Raw genomic sequence first — 11,470 nt, 5'->3', positions numbered from 1 at the left:
CACTGTTACAGGCATTCCTCTCCATAAAGGGGGAGTGACTACAGACCCTGGGAATTATCGCCCCATTAACTTGATGAGTCTGATATGTAAGGCTATGGAGGGTATCATCATGTTTCTAATTAACAAGGATATAGGGAATTTCCAAACTCTAGATCCCACGCAGTTTGGTTTTGTGAAAGGTAGATCATGCATGCTCAACCCGGTTGACTTCTTTGAGTCATTCACCAGAGCTGTGGATGAGGGCAAGGCAGTTCAGACAGACTACCTCGATCTGGCCAAGGCCTTTGATACCATTCCCCACTCTGGAATTATTGATAAACTTACTAAGCTAGGCATCAACCCCTATATCACTAGGTGGGTTGCAAATTGGCTCAACCCACAGTGTGAAACTAGCAGACTCCAAGTCAGACTGCTGACCAGTCACGAGTGGAGTCGCACAGGGATCGGTCCTGGGTCCTCTCCTGTTTGGCATCTACTTCTTAGAAGTCCAGGCCAACAAGGAGGGACTCTGGCTGACCAGGTTCGCAAACTACTGCAAACTGGGAGCCATTATTACCTCCCCAAGTGATGTAGACATCCTACAGAAAGGCCTCACTGAGACCAGTGACTGGTGTCGAAACCATGGCCTTAAGCTTAATTCCAGAAAATGCATAGTTATCCCCTTTAGGAAAAACTCAGTTCCCACTAATTACCACATCGATGGGAGCCCACTGAACACTGAAGGCGTTATAAGAGATCTGGGGACACAGGTTGACAGCAACCTCTCCTTTGACCACCACATTGCCACTGTGGTCAGAAAGTCCTATGTGGCACATTTCATTACCAAGGGTTTTGCATCCAGGAAGAAAGAGGTCATCTTTCTATACTCTTAACTCCACCAGTCATAGAGTATAATGCCCCATTTGGCATGTACCTCACTAGACACATGCAACAGCTGGAAAGGCCACAAAAGTACCCCATGAAGTGGATCCTAGGCCTTAAACACGTCCTACATGGACAGACTCAAAAAAACTCCAGCTATTCTCTGTCTTTACTAAGAGGTGATCTCTGCTTGACTTACAAAGCCATGTCTGACCCAGCTCTGTTAGAAATGCTATATCTAAAGAATTTCCAATCCCTCTGCACCACATGCTCCAGAAACCTCAGTCTCATCACCACAATCAACAGAACATGCTGGAGGGGCAGGTTCATAACCCAGAGACTGCCCATGCTCTGGAATAGACTTCCCGTACATGTCAAGCAGAGCACCTCACTGGCCCTCTTCAAGAGAAATCTTGATGAGTGGATGGGAAATAGAAAGTTCACCCCAGGGATCACTCCAGTGGCTCTACTTGATAGAGGGACTGAGAACTAATGGGTGGCACGATGCCAGGGTCTTCTATGGGCTAGGCTTGTAAAGTCTCCAGAACCATTAGCCTAGTACCCACATATGAACCTGTGAACAAGATTTTTGCTGGTGAAAAATCCCCCTCATTCCTACCTCTGATGGTGGATCCATCTCACTGGCAAAACAGTTACCACTTTCATCTTAGGTGCTGGAAGTTCAAAAGGGTTCTGTCATACGTATTTGGCATATACTTCTCTGAAGCAAAGAATTCCTGCAAATGCATCATTCTGATGTGACATTAAGTCAAGATCTCATCTGCACAAGTTACTTGCAGCTCAGACGTATATAAAAGATCCCATGGCATTTATTGAAAAAGGATTCATTATTGAAATGTTATGTTTAAGCAGTTAACAGTGCAATAAGATGTTCTGTAATTAGAAGTGTGTGTGTGGGTGTGCGTGTGTGTGTGTGAGTGCATGTATATATATGTATGTGTGTGTGTATATGTATGTATATATATGTGTGTGTGTGTATATATATATATATATATATATATGTGTGTATATATATATATATATATATGTATATATTTTTATGCAAACGTGTGTGTATATATACATATATGTGCGCACATACACACACATACATATATGTGTGTGTGTGTGCAAATATATATGTGTATGTTATTATATTTTTGTAGTTATCTTATAATATTTATTTTAAGACCCCATCATACAACAGCTGTGCATACCATTCTATTCCCATGCATAAACTACTTGATTTGTCTTCAGTGCCATTTCCATATGTTTTCTCTAAATTAACATTTCTAAGACATTGTTGGAGCATCTTTAGAAAATAATCCCCAAAATTAATCATTGTGTTACATTCTTTCAATACAAGAATAGTCATTTTTTTTCCTCTTGCTTCTATATTTTTGCACAGTCTTTCTTCTTTTTTTCTCTTTCTGTCTTAACTGGTAACTTATTCATAGGTTCATAGATTACTAGCCTCATGGCTTAAGAACCCTTACAAGCCTAGCCAACAGAATCCAATTTTACTAGATATATGGCACCTAAGCGTAAGAGAATGGCATGGATTTGTTCATATGCGTTTGTATCTTACAGATTGCCCCTGTCCATAAGGGGCATAGGCAGTACCCCAGGTGTAAATTTGCAATTCCCCATCCATTGATCCAAACTGCATGTGAAGAGAGCCAGGGAAGATCTCTGTTAATGTGAATAGGAAGCCTGCTCCAAAGAAGAGGCAGTCTCTGAGACGCATGTCTCTCTCTCTCTCCAGCATGTTTTGTTTGAGTTGCTGACTACATTTAGATCCCTAGATTGGGTGACACTCATGCTGTCTGACTTGTGGATGTGTAGCAGCTCTATCATGTCTGGATTTGTGAGTGCCTTGTAGCTCAGGCATAGGTCACCTCTTAATAGTCAGTAGGAGACAAAGTAAAGGGATAGGGATTTTAGTCTGTCAGCATATGACATGTTGTTTACACCCTGTGTTTTCTTTGTGAGGAACCTCTGAGGTTGCTCCAGCTGCTGTAAGTGCCTAGTCATGCATATGCCAAATAGTGCATTGTACTCCATTATTGGTCTAATGAGGAATGACTATAGTGGGACTATAATTTCCTTGGATCTGGATGCCATACCTTTACATACAAGTTGTACCACATATAAGAACTTCCTCACCACTGTGGGCACATGGCAGTCAAAGTTAAGGCAACAGTCTGTCTGTGTACGTAGATTTCTCACCTTTGAGTCTACTCCTAGGGATGTGCTGTTGATGTAATTTGTAGGGGTATGTGACATCCCAGAGGATATAATACATTTTTAATTAGATTTAGGCTACGGTTCTAGCACCAATTATTTCTGATCTAGACCCTGCTGAAGTATATCTATCTGTATTGCTAGGGGATTCGAGGATTGCCCTTAACTTTCAGTCGTTGGCAAACTTTGTCATCCATAGGCCTTTCACGTTAGCCTTGACTTCAGAGAAGTATATTTCAAACAGGAATGCTCCCAGAACTGAGCCCTGTGGCACACCAGCAGTAATTGGTCTTTTGCTGTATGTGGAGTCACCAACTTTAACCACAGGTCCCTTCTGTGAGTAAATTGGCTATCTATCTGGTGGTGTAGGGATTTAGGCCCACTTTTGTGAGTTTATTTATAACCAACTGGGGAATTGTCAAATGCCTTGGCCAGGTTGAGGTAGGCGGTATGTATTTTTACCCTCATCCATAGCCTTAGTGACTTTTTCAAAGAAATCCACCAGATTCAGTAGGTATGACCTGCCCTTGACAAAGCCTAATTAGCTCTGGGCCAGTGTTTGGAGGTTTTTTATGTCATTATTTATCAGGTCCACGGTTATTCTTTCCATGGCCTTGCATATAAGACAAATCAAACTTATGAGTCTGTAATTTCCCAGGAAAGTAGATGGTCCCCCTTTATTTAGAGGGATGACTGTTGCTTTCATCCACTCTATCGGGGAAAAGCCAGTCAGGAGGCTGTGGTTAAATAGAAAATCAAAATTGGTGTGTTACATCCTGATTTAAGCTGTTTAAGAGATAACTTGGTATATTGTCAGGCCCTATTGAAGTCATGTTTTTAGCTTTAGAGAGCACAGTGACCTTCTGTTCTTTGGTGATAATTGGCTGTGGAGTAGTGGAGGGTATTTCTTGAGAGCTGGGGGGTGATTGGGAGGTGAAATTTGAGCTGAAGTAGTGAGGTATCAGATTTGCTATATCTTCTGGCTGAGTAAAGGTGATGCCATCTACAACTAATGCCACACACTGTTGGGTGTTACCCTTAAGACTGCAGATGTAACTGAAAAATGCTTTATGGTTATCCTTAGCTTTGGAAGCCATTTTTCCCTCAAAGTCTGATTTCAGAGACTTGAGTGGTTCCCTGATTCGCTTGTTTAAACTAATGAGGGACGTTTGCTCTGTTGTGCACATTCCCTCTTACTTCTCAACAGAATTTTTTCTTTCTTTCGTTGTGCACCCTCTTAATACCAGGATGGCTTGTTTTGTGGTTTGACCTCAGTTTTTTTAGTCTGATATGGACATTTTTATTCAGTTGTTTATATGGTCATACAGGGCTTTTGTGTACACCTCTGCAGGGGATTCTGTGTTTTCTCGATTGCATAGATGTCGCATTCTCCAGGGGAGGAGGGCTTCCAAAGAAGTTTCTTGAGGCTCCTGGTATTGAGCAGTAACACCTTTAGCTTGCCCTGAGTAGCTTTTGTTATGTTGTAAGGTTTGTCTGGTTTGGAATGCCTAAAAAGACACTAGAGGGTTGGATAATGTTTTGGCCAATATCCAAACACCTAGAGGTGACAGTTGAAGACCATCATGGGGAAAGCAGTGTGGCCTGTCAACAATGTCCTCCTAGGCTGACAAGTATTGGACTCCTTTCGAATGACACCAGTAGTCAAGTCAGTTGCTAAAGTCGATCATTTTATGCTGGTATTGTGACATCATTGGAGATGGTAGAATGCTGCTTAATGTTAGGATCATACCCACCTGTGACATTCTGAGAGCACTATCATGTCTCTCTTCATAAAGTCCAAGGAGGTATGCCTTGGATCATTTATGCCCCCATGGACGATGACTGAGTAATACTAGTATTTAGGGGAAAGTGACCTGAGTGCTTGCATGATCTGGTGAATCCTGGCTCCTGACAGCAACTAACTGTAACCTTCCCCTTCTCCAGCCTGGTAAGAGGGACATCAGTGTGTCTCACAACGGAGTCTCCTATGACCAGAATATTAGGTTGTGGAGTGTTTCACCTTATGGACTTGATAGTTGAGACACAGTGAGATGTAGCTTTATGTGCTGTGATGGGAATAGTCTTGTTTGTGTGCATACAGAGTTTCTGAGAAAAACATAATTTAAAGTCCTCTCTCTTGATAGTACAGCCATTGAAGTCACATCTCAGAGTAAATTATTAGGGGTGATAGTGGATGATAAGCTTACATTCGACCTGCATCTACAAAATTGCATAAGAAAAATTCATCAAAAATTAAGGATGCTTTACGGAGCCAAAAACGTTCTCGTTGACACAGCTAAAGCTATATTTGCCATTACTTATCTCCTCCCCACTCTTCTTTATGATGCTCCCATCCTTACTAACCTCAGGGCTTCACAAAAATGAAACCTTGAACAATACTATAACAAAGTTGCTAAATTTGCAGCAAATACCCCCTTCAGAACCCACCACTCTCTATAGCAGTTTTGTTCTCCTTTTGGCTTTTCCCGGTTAGGGGTCACCACAGCAGAACTCCAGTCCGCTAATGATTGGTAGTAGATTTTTACAGTGCCGAGGTGCCAGCTCGACACCCAACCTTCAACGAAGGCACGCCCTACGCATGTCTTTCGAATGCCACTCTACCGTGGGGTGGACATGCCGACTCCACACAGAAGGCTGTCCAGCTGAGAATCGAATGGGAGAACTTCTTGCTGTGAGGCGACAACGCTACCGCTGCACCACCACGGCTTCCACCACTCTATAGCACTAAAAAACCTAAATTGGTTAGAACTCCCTAATCAATACATATATATATATATATATATATATATATATATATATATATATATATATATATATATATATATAAAACATACATACATACACACATACATATACATATATACAGTTTCTTACCACCTATGAAGCTATCCAGCACTTAAACATTCTATACAACTGTGTTCCCAGCCAGTCATTGTGATCCATTGACCAAATTTATCTGTCTACAAACCTATCAAATCTGCTGGGCATTGTCTGTATAAGATTGCTAAGGCCCGGAACTCCTTACCTGTATCCATAAGGTCAATACCCTCCTATTCATCTTTCAAAACCACTGCAGAAGACGACCTAGCTAAAACCTGTCTCTGTTCTTGCTCAAAACCTGGATAAATGATATCCCTAAATGTGAGCAAGTACCTTTTCATTCCATATGCTTCTTTACTCTCACTTCCTCACTTAATTCCTTAATTCTGTCAAGTTTTCTTCCCTGACTTTCTCTCTAAATATACCATAAACCTGTTCTTCCCTCACTTCCTTTTGCAATTCCTGTTTGTATTAGACTAACTTACCTTTAATTTCTCTAAAAACTGTCTAAAATTTGTATAAATATTTAGTAATTGTCATATAAGTTGTGTTTCTTAAGCAATGTTTATCACTAATTTGTTATAATTATTTGAACTATAGATGTTTTTGTTTTATTTTTGAAGATTATTGCAAAAGAATTTAAGAACAATAATTTTACAATTTGGAGCTTTTTCCCCCCAGGCCACCTCATAAAATGGGCTTCTACCCAGTCGGACTTTCCCAGTAATCAAATGTCAGTAAACAAGTAAAATTATAGTTGTCACCTCATACTTTTTTGGTATCTTCCATAACAGTGTAGGAGTAGCATTATTGCAGAATTTCTATATGTTGTACATAACTGCCCTCCTCTCTTATCTTTGCCTTACAATCACAATAAACTACTTCTTTCCTTATCAAACTCTGTCTTCCTTCGTTCCCTTTGTACCTAATTTTGTTTTTAAACACCAGAGAAAATATTTCTTCATTAAAATTTTATAGACAACATTGTAGTATGCTATAAACCACCAGTTACCCAAAATTTATTTTTCTCTGTCTTAAATGAATTTCACCATAATTTGTACCATGTTTTATTTATTTTATTTTACATTTGTTAACCAGGGGTGTCTGACTGAGCCGAAAAGGCCCTTTTTCAGCAGAGGCCCGGGGAGAACAGCTCCACAAAGAAAAATTACAGACACGTTTAGTTATTAGACATGATCAGTATACACACAGATTACAAGAGACATGTTTTTACGGTGATATGCGGCATATAAACAGTTACAGTGGAGAGAAGAAACAAAAAAATATATATTAATTTTAAAAAATAATGGTAATTTTAATAGATTTGTGGTATACAGCTGAAATTTGGAACATAGGTAGAATACATACATAGTACACAGGTACAGTACATACATTGTAGATTAGCCAGTGTTTGTGAGTAAGATTGAAAACTATTATCAGGTGCTCTAGATTTAGTATGTATATGTTATCCGCTTTCACTAGCCTGGGGAGCAATCATGGCACTGACAACTTTGCTTGAGATGTTGCCTGAAGAGGTCTTTAAAGGAGGCTTTGGATGATGTGTTTTGAATACTAGTAGGGACAGAGTTCCATTTTTTAGCCACTGAACTACTATATAGTGCATCTCCAAAGCTACTGTAGCTGTTGGTGACTTCTAGTAGTAGTTTTGCTTGATGATCTAAGAGGCCTTTTGGCTGAGTGATGTTGTACTAGGTTTTTGAGGGCAGGACACTTATTGGGGGGGGGTAATAGAATGACAGAGGCAGAGCTGATTGTAGGTTAGGAGGTTAGGCAGTTCAAGCCAGTGGAGCTGTCTCAAAGCAGTACAGTGATGAGTTCTATATGAGCAATTTGCAGCAAAGCAGGCAATTCTGTTATAGCAGGCTTCCATTTTGCTTAGTTCAGTTTTGTTGAGATTAGTCAGAATGGGAGATGCATAGAGTAGGGTGGATAGAAGTTGGGAGTGAGCAATGGCTGATCTTGTGTTGTTGGTAAGAAATGGTTTGATATGGTAGAGTGACCCCAGTTTGGCATGTACTTTTTTAATAGTCAAGTTGAGATGACTATCAAATTTTAGGTGGGTGTCTATGGTTATTCCCAACAGCTTAGCCTGTGGCACTAGAGCAATTGGAGTAGCATTTGTGGAGTAGATAGTGAATTGACTGTTAGTGTTTTTGTTAGAATTGGTTATAATCATAAGCTGAGTTTTCTTTGGATTGAGGATAAGTTGGGCTTTGGTAAGGTAGTTTTCAACGTCAGAGAATGCTAGTTGAGTTGTTTGCAGGAGGGTGGGAATGTTTTGTGCAGCACAGATTAAGGTAGTGTCATCTGCATACTGAATTATAGATGCATGCTGTGTGGAAGTGTGGAGGTCATTTGTGAAGACTGTGAATAGTAGTGGTCCTAAGATAGAACCTTGTGGGACTCCTACAGTTATGGGCAGCTGAGGAGAGAGAGAATTTTCCCATTTCACAGCTTGGTACCTGTCAGTTAAGTAGCTTTGGAACCAGGTAAGAGTGGAATTAGATGATATTGGTTTAGTTTGTTTAGCAGGATTTGGTGAGAGACTGTGTCAAATGCTTTGGACATGTCCAAAAAAAGAGTTGACACTTGCAAGCCTTCATTTTTGAGACTGTTTACTGTGTCTGTGATGCAGAGGAGGGCTGTAGTGGTACTATGGGCAGGTCTGAAACCATGCTGAGTAGGTGACGGGATGTTGCTGTCTAGGAGATAGTTTAGCATCTGGGTATGGATGCATTTTTCTAGGATTTTGGCCAGGGGGGAGAGTAAAGCAATGTGGGTCTGTATTTAAGTTCAGTGGAGGTCCCTCCTTTATGTATGGGTGTAACACAGGATATTTTCCAGAGTTTGGGCACATAGTTTTCAACAATTGATCTGTTTATGAGAGCGGAGACTGGGATAGCAAATAGCATCTGCTGTGAGTTTCAAGAAATAGCTGTGGAGTTTTCATTTTGTATTCCTTTCATGTAACACTCATTTTTGAAACCTGGACCATGCTTTTGTAAAATAAATGTCCTATTCCACTTAAACTTGGCACAGACTTGTTGTTCGCCTATTTTAATACCATGTTAAGTTAATCTATTATTTTTTCTGTCTGTGACATTATCCCTATTCTTCACTGATACTTGTAACTCTCTATTCTAACTGCAGTTATCTTTGCTCTTCCACATGCTTTCAGCTGATGTAATCTTCCGGTATAGTCAGAATTTTTCTTATTTCCATGCATGTTCCTGTTTATATCCTTAGCTATTTTCATCCATATCGCCTTAGATTTTTTTTTTTCTTTTGCTTAAAGGATTCATTTTCCTTTTTATAGATATTTTTTTGTGATTCAGATACTTTTTTTCTTCTTTTTTTGTTCTTTTTTTAAGACGTGTAACTGCTGTCTCAGTCATATATTTTTTTCTTGGTGTAGACTGTACTTTTAATCACTTCATATAGTCACTCTTGTATGCTTTTCTTTAAAGGCCAGCCATCCTTCTTCACATGGTTCATAAAATACTGTCATACCCTGATGAGCTCCTCCTAACTTTTCCATTTATTCTACTACTTCCATCCCACTTACTGTCGTGTTGGTCTTTTTGTCTGTTTACCTATCTGAATAACGTCCACTTAACTCTTATGTCAGTGTGAACAATAAAGTGGTGTGAGAAATCATATTTTATTCTCTGAAACATTACAAGAGGTGGAGGGAAAGAAAATAAAGTACTTTATTTCAGATTTCAGATATTGTAAATTTTTAGAATCAAATATATTTCACTGTACATAAATAGGGACACCTACTAAGGAAACATTCACAAAAGAGTGCATAGAACACATAAACTGAATGAAACATATAACTTGTTGAGGTATGTGGCACCTTTTAAGTACGTACCTTTCCTTTCCTATATTTATTTACATTTGTTGACCGGTATTTAGGCAATACCACTGCATTATTTCTCTGCATATTCTTACATTGCTTACATTGCACTCCATGTCACCTGTTACTAACTCCTGATTTCTTCAAACAAATGCTGTGTTCTTATCTGTATTTGGATATCTACTAATTACCTTAATGGCCCTCCACCAGTCCTTAATGTCAACTGCTGTGCCTATTCCTTGGCTTGCTACTGTGGCATCTTTTATTTTTAAATCATTTTTTTGCCAGAAAAGCTGTACTGCTGCTTGTGTCTATCATCACTGAATGTGTGAAGTCTGTTCCCCATAACACTTGACATTGTTGCCGTGTGTGTTCAAGAATGTCATAAAAACAAAACAAAAAACATAAATATGTCACACTAAGTTCAAGTTCCCAGTCCAATTATCAAGTAATAAAATGTCTTATATCACTGTTAATGCTTTGAGTCAAAATCTGTGTATTTACATTCTCTTCCCTTTACTGGATTGTTTTTTCCTCGTTAACTTTCAGTGTTTTTTTGCCTTTTCCTTAAATTCCTCACTTATAACGTATGTTATGAATATTGACCAGTTTCAGTTTTATTCATTGTAACTTTTCCTTCCTGACTGTTTAACTAGCCACCCAACAGTGCGAACATTGGTTCTAGGTGATGGTCACTGTTGATGTGATACCCTGATCGCATGTACATAATGAGAAAAAGGGTGTTTGATTATGTCCATGTTGCGAAACAGGTTAGTGAGTGAGCTGCAAAGAGAAGATTAAATTGTTATAAAATGGTTATATGTCTTGTTTTGTGAATTAGGTTGGTGTGGAATTTAATTGTGTAATAACCACATTTTACTAAAAGTTTTACTAAAAGTTCAGATGACATGCCTTTAAAATTTTACATTTGCTCTGTTTGAAAAAGAAGTTTTTGAAGGGGGAGTCTAAAGTTGATTTAGTTAGTAGTCTCTAAGGCTAGTGGAAAGTCCCGATTGTAGATTAGGAGGAAGAACTGAGAAGTTGTGGTGATCTGTGCAGTGGAGTTTAGTTTTAGGGGACATGGAGGGTTGTTACTAAATTGGTTTGGCTTTGGAGGTTGTAATAGGGTGTACATGCTAGTAGTTTAGTTGTAAGCAGGATGGTGGAGGATGTTAAATATCAAGGAGCCTAGAAGCTGATTGGCTGTTTGACAGGCAACCATTTGGCCTATGCGATAGGCTGACAGTGATGTTCTTGTTAAACATAGCTGGCCTCTCCAGGTTTTATTAGAGCTGGTTTTAGTGTTGTGATCTTTTTGCTTGAGGCATTAGCAATTAAAGTCAACTAATATTCTAAATGAGCAAAGAGGATGCCTTTCCCTGTGTTGGTTGTTGCTGCTGATGAGAGATCAGTTTTTTTTTTCATGTGCATTTGGAAGTTCAAAGTTTGTTCCAGCCAGATCCCATGGAATTTGAATTATATGATAGTTATCAAAATCGGCTAAGAAGGACTGGATGATTATGTGGAGGAACACTCAACTGTCCAGTTGCTGGTTTTACTCTAGTCCTGTCAAGTGCAGTGTTTTTCTTTTCATCTGGTAAGTTGTGGCTGCCATTTTCTTCATTCTTGACTGTATTTGTTTTT

General features: G+C 39.3%; 1 protein-coding gene across 1 annotated transcript in view; it reads left to right on the top strand.

The window, feature by feature from the left end:
- HPS1 (HPS1 biogenesis of lysosomal organelles complex 3 subunit 1) overlaps window positions 1-11,470 on the top strand; it is a 946,304-nt gene that overhangs the window by 408,269 nt on the left and 526,565 nt on the right. The gene's annotated exons all lie outside the window — the stretch shown is intronic.

Source organism: Protopterus annectens, chromosome 14.part0, assembly GCF_019279795.1.
Source record: "Protopterus annectens isolate FY-2018-M chromosome 14.part0, PAN1.0, whole genome shotgun sequence".
NCBI lineage: Eukaryota > Metazoa > Chordata > Ceratodontiformes > Protopteridae > Protopterus > Protopterus annectens.
Note: the sequence above shows the minus strand (reverse complement) of the source record. Positions and strands in the feature narration are given on the sequence as shown.